This window comes from Columba livia, chromosome 10 (genome assembly GCF_036013475.1).
Source record: "Columba livia isolate bColLiv1 breed racing homer chromosome 10, bColLiv1.pat.W.v2, whole genome shotgun sequence".
Classification (NCBI taxonomy): domain Eukaryota; kingdom Metazoa; phylum Chordata; class Aves; order Columbiformes; family Columbidae; genus Columba; species Columba livia.
The window spans coordinates 21,717,081-21,727,967 of record NC_088611.1 but is presented as its reverse complement, the minus strand read 5'-3'; the positions used below and the strand labels follow the sequence as shown (position 1 = coordinate 21,727,967).

Sequence of the window (10,887 nt, the reverse complement as noted above, 5' to 3'; positions counted from 1 at the left end):
CTCTTCAGGCCACTTGGCAGAACTAATCTCTTTTAATCTGCTCTCTTTATGGCATCTCTTTGGTCTGACAAAACTCCAATTTATTGACTGTCAGGAAAGACCACGAGGCCTATATCTTTCTTCAGTATTTCACTTTCTTCAGTGGCGTTGAGCAGCGAGGGAGTGAATTTAAAGGAAGAATTTCACTCACTTTAACCTGATAGAGTTGCATGGCATTACATCAATAGTCAGTATTATTCTAAAGCAATAAAAAGTTTACATGTATTTGAGAAATTAATGATTAAGACAGTGTTTCCTTCCTATTCGTCTTAATAGAAGCAAAGGAGACCCTGGCATGGAAGAGCACAGCTGGAACACCTGTTCGTCACCAGGTGTGTGTCCCCCAGGGCAGGCCCGGGGACAGCACTGCCCTCCCCACATCGCTTCCCTTTCTGTAAAATTTATTAGAATGATCCCTATGTGACCTCGTGTGAAAAGAGACATCACGTCAGGGCTTTGTGACAGCTTAACGGATGAGCCCCATGGCTGCGACTCTATTGATTCTCTCCCCAGCGTGATTCTCTCAGGAAGATGCGTATGCTCTTTGTGAAGTAGTGAGACTTAGTGGTTAAAAAGAGGGACTTCAAGCCCCATAGGATAAAAATACTTACCTTTGATTCCAAAAAAGTCCATTTTTTTTTACCCAATCTGGAAAAACTACATCAAACTAATTAGTTAAGGAAAAATAATGTTTATGTAAGATTAGCTCAAATGGGCAGTAGTTCAATATTAACTATTTTGGTACAAACAAAAAGCGGTTATCCTGACTTTACAGGTCAAACCTGAGCAAGTGATGGAGCCCATGTCACACAGAGGCTGCAGCAGGAGCTCAAACCTGAGCGAGTGATGGAGCCCATGTCACACAGAGGCTGCAGCAGGAGCTCAAACTGAGCACTGGGATTTTGCATACTGAGCCCGTGCTTTAACCACCAGCTCATCCGTCTTCTCCCGCTTCCCTGAACCTTTTCTATCAGAGTCATCACAGGACACAAGTTGGAATTTAAATGCAGTTACACACCGCATCTACCATCTCACCCCGAAGGATTTAATTGAGTTAATCTTATTAAAGCTATTTACATGCATGGGAGTATTTGCACAACTGGTCCCTGAATGAAAAATACTTTAAAATGTACTCTGCAAGGGGAAAAATGTTTGGACCACTCTTTTCTGCTGCGTGTATATGTTGCATCCATAAATCGTAAACATAAGGTAAAACTACTGCAAAGCCTCGATGGAGCTTGGAGCCGAAAACGATCTGTTTTGGTCTGCTGGTTTGAAAATGGTTTTCTTGATGAAACTCATGAGTCCGCTGGAGACTGAGACACAGATGGATGAGCTGAGCATATGATAAACCCGCTGCATGGGTTTGTAGTTAATTGCCCATCATCTTTTTTGTCTCACCATAAAAAATTTCACGCCCACCTTGCACAGTAAAGGTAACCTGAGTGTCATAAACCATTTGTCTCCTGTGCTTTCTCTGCTGCATTATCCGATCGGTCTTGTTGTTCCAGTGCTGTTGAGACAAGACAAATTTGCTGAGCCTTTTTACAGATGAAGCACATTGCATCTTTTATCAAACGATCTCCATTCTCTAATGAGAAGAAACACCTTCCCGAGCCATTTGCATAGTAATATCTTTATTTCTAAAACAATAAGCTGGCTGTAACTCACAGAGCCGTTAGGCAAAATAGAGCAACTTCATTTGCATGAGCAAAGTACGGAAAATCTTGCAATGAAAACATCCCCTTACCACAGACATGGAGGTACCTTGTGCTCGGCAGAAAGGGGGCTGAGGGATCCGGGACAGAGAATGTTACATGGTTTTGGGTCCATAGGAGAGCATCACTGTCCTTCCCCCATCTCTTGGGAAAACAGCTCCTACCTCCTGCAGAAAACAGGGTGCAAGGCTGGTAGTTAAACTGCAGGATAAAAGGACGTGAAACCAGAAGCTGATCCCGCAGATACCATCCGTGCTTCTCCACCGTGTTCATCACTGGCTGCATTTCTCTCTCTTCTTTGTTATTATTACCTGGGGACAAAATATTGCAGAAACAGGTCATTGCAGGGTGGTACAGCAGTCTGAGCAATAAGACAGACAAAGGAATGCCCAACCACCACACTTCCAAATCTGTTCTCAGGAAATGTACTTTTTTGCTCGGCTTCCACAGCTCAGCAAGGCCACAGTAACAGTGTCGGTCTGCTGGGCCTCGGGTCCCTCCCGCCTTCCAGCATCCCCTCTGCTCTGAGCTGAGCCTGGTGCCACCAGCCACTACACAAAGGGGAAAGAAATACCTTCCTGAGGCACTTCAAAGAAAATGGAACCCTCTTCTGGATGCTGGTGGTGTTGCCTAACTGGCCCTCTAGAAACAGCCAAAACATTTAGCGGTGTCCGAGCTTCACCCAAACCAGCTTTTCTTCAGCAATCTGATATTTTAAGTAGAAACAAGCGAAGTCTGATGGGCAGTTAAAGGGATTAACCCCAATTTCCCTGGTGTGCTTTACAGATTGATTTACAGAACTTCAATCTTTAGCAGATCGTTTTTCCCCATCCCTCGCCCTTCCACAGCTCCCCTTGCTCCCCCTCCAGTGCCGGCACAAGGGAGATGCCACCAGAGCTCTTTGAAAAGTGTCTGGAAACAAGGAGGATTCTGCTGAGCACCTAATTTTAGAGTTTGCTGAATATAAGCAGAAATGTCTCATAGAAGAGGAGCAAACTCTTCCAACAACGATAGTATAGCCTATGCTGAGACATTAACCAACACTGGTAAGCGAAGCAGGACCTATATTTATTAATCTAAGAGAGAGAGTGTTTTAAGCACTTGAGAAGTGATGGCATGACTAAAAATAGTTGTCTACTGAAATAAAGTCCAGAATTGAAACAATCTTGTTAGCATTAGGAAACATTGCATTACAGATGACCATTTTCCCCCATCAAAGGAAGAGGAGCCATTCCACATTACGCACATTTCCTTCTGACTGTATTAAAACAAAAATTAAATGGAAGGGTTTTTTTCCCCATATCTTTCAAAAGGCTGCCACCATATGGGGGATTTAATACACGGCTCAGTTTTGCTTTTTGCAAATAGATCTTCCTGCAGCATCAGCTGGGGCTCGGAAAGTCGAGGAGCTCGGGGTCAGCCGGGTCGGTGGCACCTCACGGGGACAATGACACACGAACCGCTCCGGGCTGCAATTACCTTCCTCTTTAAAGAGCTGTACTTACTGCAAAACGTGTATTTTATCCATTTGTGTTACAAACAGTTCTGTGTATTTTGAAGTGTATAATTTAAATTCCGCTGCGCCACGGCTAGAACCAGCGGCTTGCCCTCTAATGCTTTAAAGGATTGCTGTCGCTGATGTGCGTTTTCTCATGTTGCCACCTTAAAAACTTAAACATCCGCAGTGCCTGTCGACAGCTTTTCACGGTGAAGAACATTTGTGTTCGTAACAGCAGAGCTCTCATTCAAATAGCGGCTACAGGTGTCACCACACAGCTCCAAGGCCAACGGTTTTATTTCATTTCTGTCAAATAATCCAGTGCCAATGGATTTTACTAATGACATTCCAATCCGAGATTATATTTGTCTCTTAAATTTAAAGAGCCTCCTTTATTAGCTGCTATGGAGCTTGTGAAGACTCTTACTCTAGAATAGCAGAAGTCAATAAAAGCAATAAATTCAATGTGTTCGGCCCATTTTTCCATGGTCCAGCTCTACCAGTTCCATCAAAATCCTGGCACCATTGAAACACGGTGCTAATGCCTCCACTACCATCAGTGGGGTAAAATGGGAAGAGAAAACAAGTAGAAGAGTTGTTACTTAACCACAAGAAAATTACCCCAGCTTGCACAACTCCATCCTGAATCCCAGCAGCTGCAGAACAGAACTGCAAAGTATTTTGGCTGCAAAATATTGTGACATATGTGGCCTCATAAACACGCACGAGGATTTTACCTGGCCATAGACTGTATCTCTTGGCACCAAGAAAACTGAAAATATAAAGAGTGAAAGAAAAAGTTACTATATTTAAAGTTTTATAACTGGCAACAACAGGTTTAAACAAATGTGGTAAACAATGGCTTGTCTCCTTCCCCTTGTGCGGCCTCAGGAACTGGCAAGATATTCTGTAGGTTGTCGATGGCTGCAAAGTGACTGGAGCTTAAATGAGGTTTTATCTTTAGCAAGTGTTTATTTCACTCCCCATAAAGCAAAATGCACCACAGTTTAGAAATAATGTATTCACAGCCCAGAGTGTTATGGTGAACCCATTATTTTTATTGCATGCTGTGTAAAGAATATTTCATATTTAGGTAACGTGGTGTTAAAAAATAAATAAGCAGGTAGGATGCTGCATAAAAACCTGGGTGCAAAATACACGTACAATTATGTGCCTGAGCAACACAGAAATACATTGTACAGGCTCAGAGAAGTTTTATAACTGTGAGGATAATCACTTATTTGCATGTGCAATTACTCTAATTGCGTATACAATCACATCCATTGTCCAATTACATCAACTGTTTTCCCAATGAGCTAAAAGAAAAAACTTACACATTTCTCTTTGTTGTACTAAACGTGCAATTTGCATACACAGAAAAAGAAGTTTTCTGTTCTATGGGATATGAAATTCGATTACCTTGGGGGATTGTGCTTTTCTCTTCTTGAATATGTAAGAATTCCAGTGGTTTTAAAAAAGGTTGGAGCTGTTCCATAGCTTGGGACTTCACCATCATATATTCTCTTGGGCCGCTGTAATTACTGGACATCAGATAAATTATTTTCTTCACAATTGAGAGGCTATAGTCTTAAGGCACCAGGTTTTTAAAGCATTCTTTTTCTCTATAATGACTGAGATCATCAGGAATCACATTTAGTTTGTTTCTATGAAATGTGCAACTAAATGAAGAATTATAAATCCCAATCTAGAATGATATTGCTAGAATTACCTAACACCTGCTGTTCCTAACAGCTCAACAGGTGGTAGGCAATCCCTTCATCTCATGGCCAATCCAGCCTTGTGAAATGGCAGCATCTCGAAGTGCAGCAATAATCGGGTCCCCTGTGTTTTTTTTGAGTGTATGTAGCATTTCAAGGATTTTCAGATCTTATTTCCTCCGTTTAAAATGATAAAGTTCTGCTTATTTGCCTCTGTGCTCCCACACAAGGACTGTGCACTTGCCCTGGGCAGCATAACCAGAAACGGGAATTTGCTCATAGTGGAAGATTGCAGGGCAATAATTGCAAAGGCCTCGGCAGATCTGCTGTCTGCACCCTCAGACTGGGATTGTATCACTCAGCCCTGTGTGGGTGTCACCGGAATGTCAGTTAAATTCAAATTCCTGTTGGGTTACATTGTCCTAAGAAGAAAATAAATGTTCACTCTGTCATTTACACCTCTATTCAGGAAGATAAGAAAGGCAGTTTAGCATTGTCGACAGACACTTCATAGGCTTTTGCACTTTTTAGAGGAATAAACAATGTTAGTTCAAGTGGCATTAAAGTACCGGATCTGGTTTTGCTTGAAAAGCCGACTCCTACAAAAATTAGAAAAGCTTATGTAATGTTTACTTGCAGTCCAAAATTGAACACATCCAAATACATCTGTCATTGAAGAATAAAAACTGAAAACATTTATCGTGTTAGTTGTTCATTTTCAACCTCAGCCCCTGGATCAGGATCTCCCTTCCCCGACCAGTCTGCCCCAGGCACTTACTGCACAGCCTCTTTATTCACTGTGATCTTTAATGCAATATTATCTTGAACATTTGCTTGTTTCAGATCTATTTTTCTGCTTCCCGAGATCTTCCAGGTCTGGCCATTATATAACAGCATGTACTGGAAATAAGCAGAAGGCAACAGAGTCAACAGAGTTGATGGCACAGCGCAGCTGATTTCCAGTTCCAAACCGTTCCGCTCTTCCCTCGCCCAGCAGACACGGCTGCTCTAGAGATGCTATTTATTCAAACCGTGAATTAGACCTTGAGGGAAAGGTTTCAGCCAGAGAAAATAGTTTTCTTTTTTAAAAATAACTTTCCTTTTATTATGAAGCAATTAAACGCGGCTGTTTAGCAACAGTGCTTATTGCAGAGCTACTCACAGGCAGTTCGGGATATATATTGACTTAGCCGAAAAAATTTTTGCATGAAGACAAAGAAGAGCAGAGAGCTCTGAGACTTCCCCAGAGCAGCTTGAGAACAATTCTCCACTCAGCAAACAGCTTTGGAGTATTAAATGTGCAACTGCGCATCAGTTTTACAGTCAAACATTTATGCAGACGAGACTGGTCACGCTATTGAATGTTTGCTTGGAAGCAGCTGGACACATGGGGCAAACTCAGCCAAGTGCCCACAACCAAGAATTACAAACATATAAGCACCTGAAATGAAATAAGGGCTTAGAGCACAATATTATTTTCATTTGCCCAACTTTCCTCTCCCCTTTTCCTCAAAATCAGCAGCTGCTCCCACCCAAGCTTCAGTTCCACACCAAGCCTGTGTCTGAACCATTCAAACAGACCGGTTCATTGTGTTTTAATTGATTCCTCAGTGGCACAATACTTCAGAGACAGGAGCTCTAGGAACCATCTAGAGCTCCATAACAAGAGTAAGGTTCTTTTTAATTTTCATTTTAAATTCACTTTATAGGCAGAAATGTAGGAGAATGGTCTTTATTAAATAACAGGGCTTCTCTAGATTTAAAACCTTTTGCTTTGAGCAAATTAACAATTATTGGAACCTCTTCACACAGAGCACTTGGGTTTTCCACTGTCCACAGACCCATTATGAGTGTGTAATTTGTGCTTTCAAACAGCACAACCCTTTGGTATCCAGCCTACACTCCTATTTTTAATGCTTTTCTCCTAGAACAAGTATGGGTATTTTTTCCCCTTTAAAAGTACTAATCTTCAAGGCCCTGATTCCAAGCGTACACTTAAAGATCTGCTTAAATATATTCTTAACTGCAAATATGTGTATTAGTTCCAGAGAAGAGTGGGGGTTCAGGCCTGGGCCCAAGTGGTTCTTCTTTGCTTAGGAGAAAAATGGATACTCCACCCACACACTAGAACTGCAAATGCATGTACATCCAGTTGTTTCCAATGAATCTGCGTTATTTAACAAAACTTCAAAAGAGGTTCATGCACAGATCGTCCAACTGATTGACCATATATTCAAAGACTATACATATTCAGTGCACTTATCTCATATTTCAGTATTCTATCTGACAAGAAATCCATGCACCTAAAACACATCGTCTTGATTGGAAATCCAGAAAGAAAGGTTTATACTCATGGAAACAGCAGCACATGAAATATGTGATTTATTCAATTGGTGTGCTCAGACTGGGACAACTAATTTCTGCGGTGAGGCTGAAGACATCTTCGGTCTATAAAATTTCCTGCTGCATAAAACAAAAATGAAAAATCACTATTCCACACAAATGTGAAAAGGGTAATAGCATCCATCTAAGATACTTCCCAAGAAAGAAGGTGCTGCTGTGGGCTCAGCGATGGGCTCGGAACAGAGACGCGCCAACCAGCTCTGCAGAGGCAACGGGAAGGGGGTTTAATGACGGGAAAGCCAGCGTGCCGGATTTAAGGAGCATGTATTGTCTTGGACAGGGGAGAGGAATAAAGGAGAGTGTTCAAAACTGGGCGCACAGTCTTTGTTATCTGGTCTTGTGACAGCAAAAAAATGAGTGTTATTCTTGCACCTAGAAATAACATGTAAGAGTTGCCTGACATAGAGTACAACCAGCCTTAACAAGACAGCTGAGTTCTCCAGACAATGCAGCCGGTGCTGTAACCCCTGAATGAAAAAAGAAGTGCTTCTGTACTCAGCAAAAAGTTGCAGACTCTTGTCCTGTGTCCTTTTTGATTTGCACATCAGGTGACGTACGCATAAGCAAGTTTGATTCTCAAAATTGTCCATCCAGGCAACAGAAAAGCTGTATATTCAGTGCTGTGGAGTATTGGTGTAGTGAACGAAATAACAACTAATTCCTACAATATATTGTGATTCACACATATAAACAAGGAGAAGAGCAGCAGAAGTCCGGCTAAACTTTCAAAGCAACTAATTCTGGGGTGGGGAGGCACTCACCATTGCTTTAGCTTTCTCTCTGCCCTGTTTTATTTGTAGTGGGGTTTCACTTTGTGCCACCTACACCTGATTCTCTCTACAGGCTTCCTATATCACCAACTAGGTTGCCAATTTGGATAGGTTTCTTTATTAACATATTTTTGTTAAATTACATGTAAAATATCCCAGTTATGGTTACTGTGAAATATCTAGGTCAAATCTATCTTTCAGGCACCTGCAAGTCTTAGTGTTCATTTATATTCTTTCTTCTTGCCACAAAAAGGAAAAACAATAAAACTCGGAAAAATCAAAGGTGCCCTGTTGCTCCTGACCTAATTCCTCGCCCGTTTGTTTCCTTTCTCACAGAGTTAATGCTAGAGGAGGCGAGCACACTGCTGTCCTTATCCCTGAAAAAATAGCAGCAAAGATGTGATGTGCACAGCACAGCTAATTTGAGACGTGAGCAAGCAGAACGAGGACAGCAATTGCCCATTCCTGCTCCTTAATCCCTTCAAGACCTGGCAGACACCATCACCAGCCCAGAGCTTCGGGAGCGATGGAGCCTCCGGAGATTCTGCTCGCAGCTGCAGTTTTTCATAAACCTCCATGTCCCTATGACAACTCTCACGCCTTCTCACAATCCAATATATTTTTAATGGCAATTTTTTATCCTACTCCTCCTGAGCAGGCTGCAGCCAAGCTGGTGATGGAACTGGAGGAAATCACTGTTAGAAACTGAAAAGATGCCTGAAATCCTCGGTCTACAAACTGAAAACAGCTGGAAGAAAACATCTGGAAGCACCACTGGATGCTTCGACCCCCAGGATAAGCCCTGCTGGCCATGGGGCGAGCAGGCACACGGTTCCCATCTGACCCCTTCAACCTGGTCCCGTGGTCCCAGTACCGGCACCTCCAGCAACTGTTCTCTGCTCCCTGCTCCCAATGTTTCTTCCCAGGACGAGAGGGTCTTTCCCACCCCTGTGCAAATTATCCTCACTTTGATATTTCTTAAAAAGAATATGGAATTCCAGAAACTTTCTTGCATCATATCTACACCCAATTTGACATTTCACAGCTCATCAGACAATAAATCAAACAGGAAGGCAATTGCATAGTCAAGTTTAAACAAACTGCCCTTTGTTGGTGACATCCTTTGTCATATACTTGTAGCCCCTATATATAGGGGTGAAAAAGCTATCGAGGCCTTTCAGGTATTTTCAGAGTAAAAGATCATCAAAAGGGCAAATTCCAGACCTCACACACCAAGACAGATGGTACATATACACACGTACATACAGGAAACACTTGACATACATAATTTCATACATTTTCCCATCCTTTATAGTAAAATCATCCATGAGAGGTCCTTTCTGTCTGTAGAGCTACAGACAATCATTCTGAAACATCCAGTTATAAAACCCTACTAACCCAAGTTCTTTCTTTTCCTTTTTTTTCTATCTTGATGAAAGATTTCTTTGATGTCCACACTTAATAATTGTCCTGCATTCTTATCCTAGCACAAGGCCAATCTGATGTACAGCACTTTACAGAAAGTGCAAATCTGACAAGGGAGCACTGGGATTCTTTTCCCTCTATACCCTTTGCATTAGAAATGAAACTATTCTTTCCTTACTTGCAATGTTATTTTTTTTGAACGAGAAAGAAACACCACATATAGGTTAAATGCAAAGTTAACTAAGGAAACTGAAATAACCTGGAAAATGAAGAGTTCAAAATTAAATGTAGACATCTGTACAGCAGTGAAGAGCTCAGACTTAAACACAAAAAGAAGTGGATCATTGGTGGCTGCATGAACCAAGCTATTTGAGGATGGAACTGATTTCTGACCCAGTTTCAGTAGCACTAAAGGTTACTTCATTTTGTTGTTTGTAAAAAGGAATGAGTTATAAATGCTATGTACACTGACCGTTCCTTTATCTTGTCCTCTGCCTTCAGAGCTCTCCTGTTGAAAAAACAGACTCCCATTAATAAAACCAATTTATTTCACTCTGTCTGTTGAGCAAGACAAAAGCTTTGTGAACCTCCCAGCTGCGGCTCTGAGATACCGGCTGCCTCCCTCTTCTCCTCCCAACTTCTTGGCAACTTCTCCCTTATTAACATGCATATTTGCATGACTTTTTTAAGGTCAAGGTGTCTCTGTGTTACACCAGTGAATGGGTGCTTTGCAGAGGCTTTGTGAGCTGTTTCACAATAATAAACCCCAGTCATGTTTCTTTTCAGCAGATGACAATGATTTTCTCCTCAGAACCAGTGGTCATTGAGCCGAGCTAAGTGCTAAAAGTGCGTGTCAAAAATAAAGACCACCAGGAAAATCTGAAGAGGCATCCATATGTGTCTCAGGAACCCATCAAAATCCAGCAAAAGAAATCTTCCAATTCTCACACTTCTCCAGGAAAATCCAACAAAAATGATGAAAAATGCTTCTCCTACCACAATACAAGGAAAGTTTAAAGCCCATGTTGTCCCATCCAACAGCCTGCAAACCTGCAACCAGTGGCAATTTTAACATCCAAAACTAAGCCGTGAAATAAGATGGAAAGGAAGAACCACCTGAGTTTACTTAAGTCGGTACTGGATTTTTTGGCTTACAACAATAATTATTGCCAAAACAAAAGACGACACAGTGTGCCAGCCAATCCATAACAATAATTCGTAACACAAAGCAAAGAGACACAGTTTTGTAAAAAAACTGTCATAGAAGCTTGTGTCCCATCCAATGGCAGAAATTACAGTTTTGCTCGTGTCTGTTG

At 41.7% G+C, this 10,887-nt stretch overlaps 1 long non-coding RNA gene across 1 annotated transcript; it reads right to left on the bottom strand.

Annotated features, from left to right (window-relative positions):
- Positions 1 to 751: 751 nt before the first annotated feature.
- On the bottom strand, positions 752 to 9,749 carry LOC110363646 (uncharacterized). The gene is made up of 3 exons (XR_002421888.2): positions 4,675 to 9,749; positions 3,993 to 4,027; positions 752 to 2,068 (listed from the first exon to the last, which is right to left on the bottom strand). It is a non-coding gene; the product is annotated as an uncharacterized LOC110363646 (long non-coding RNA).
- Positions 9,750 to 10,887: the final 1,138 nt, after the last annotated feature.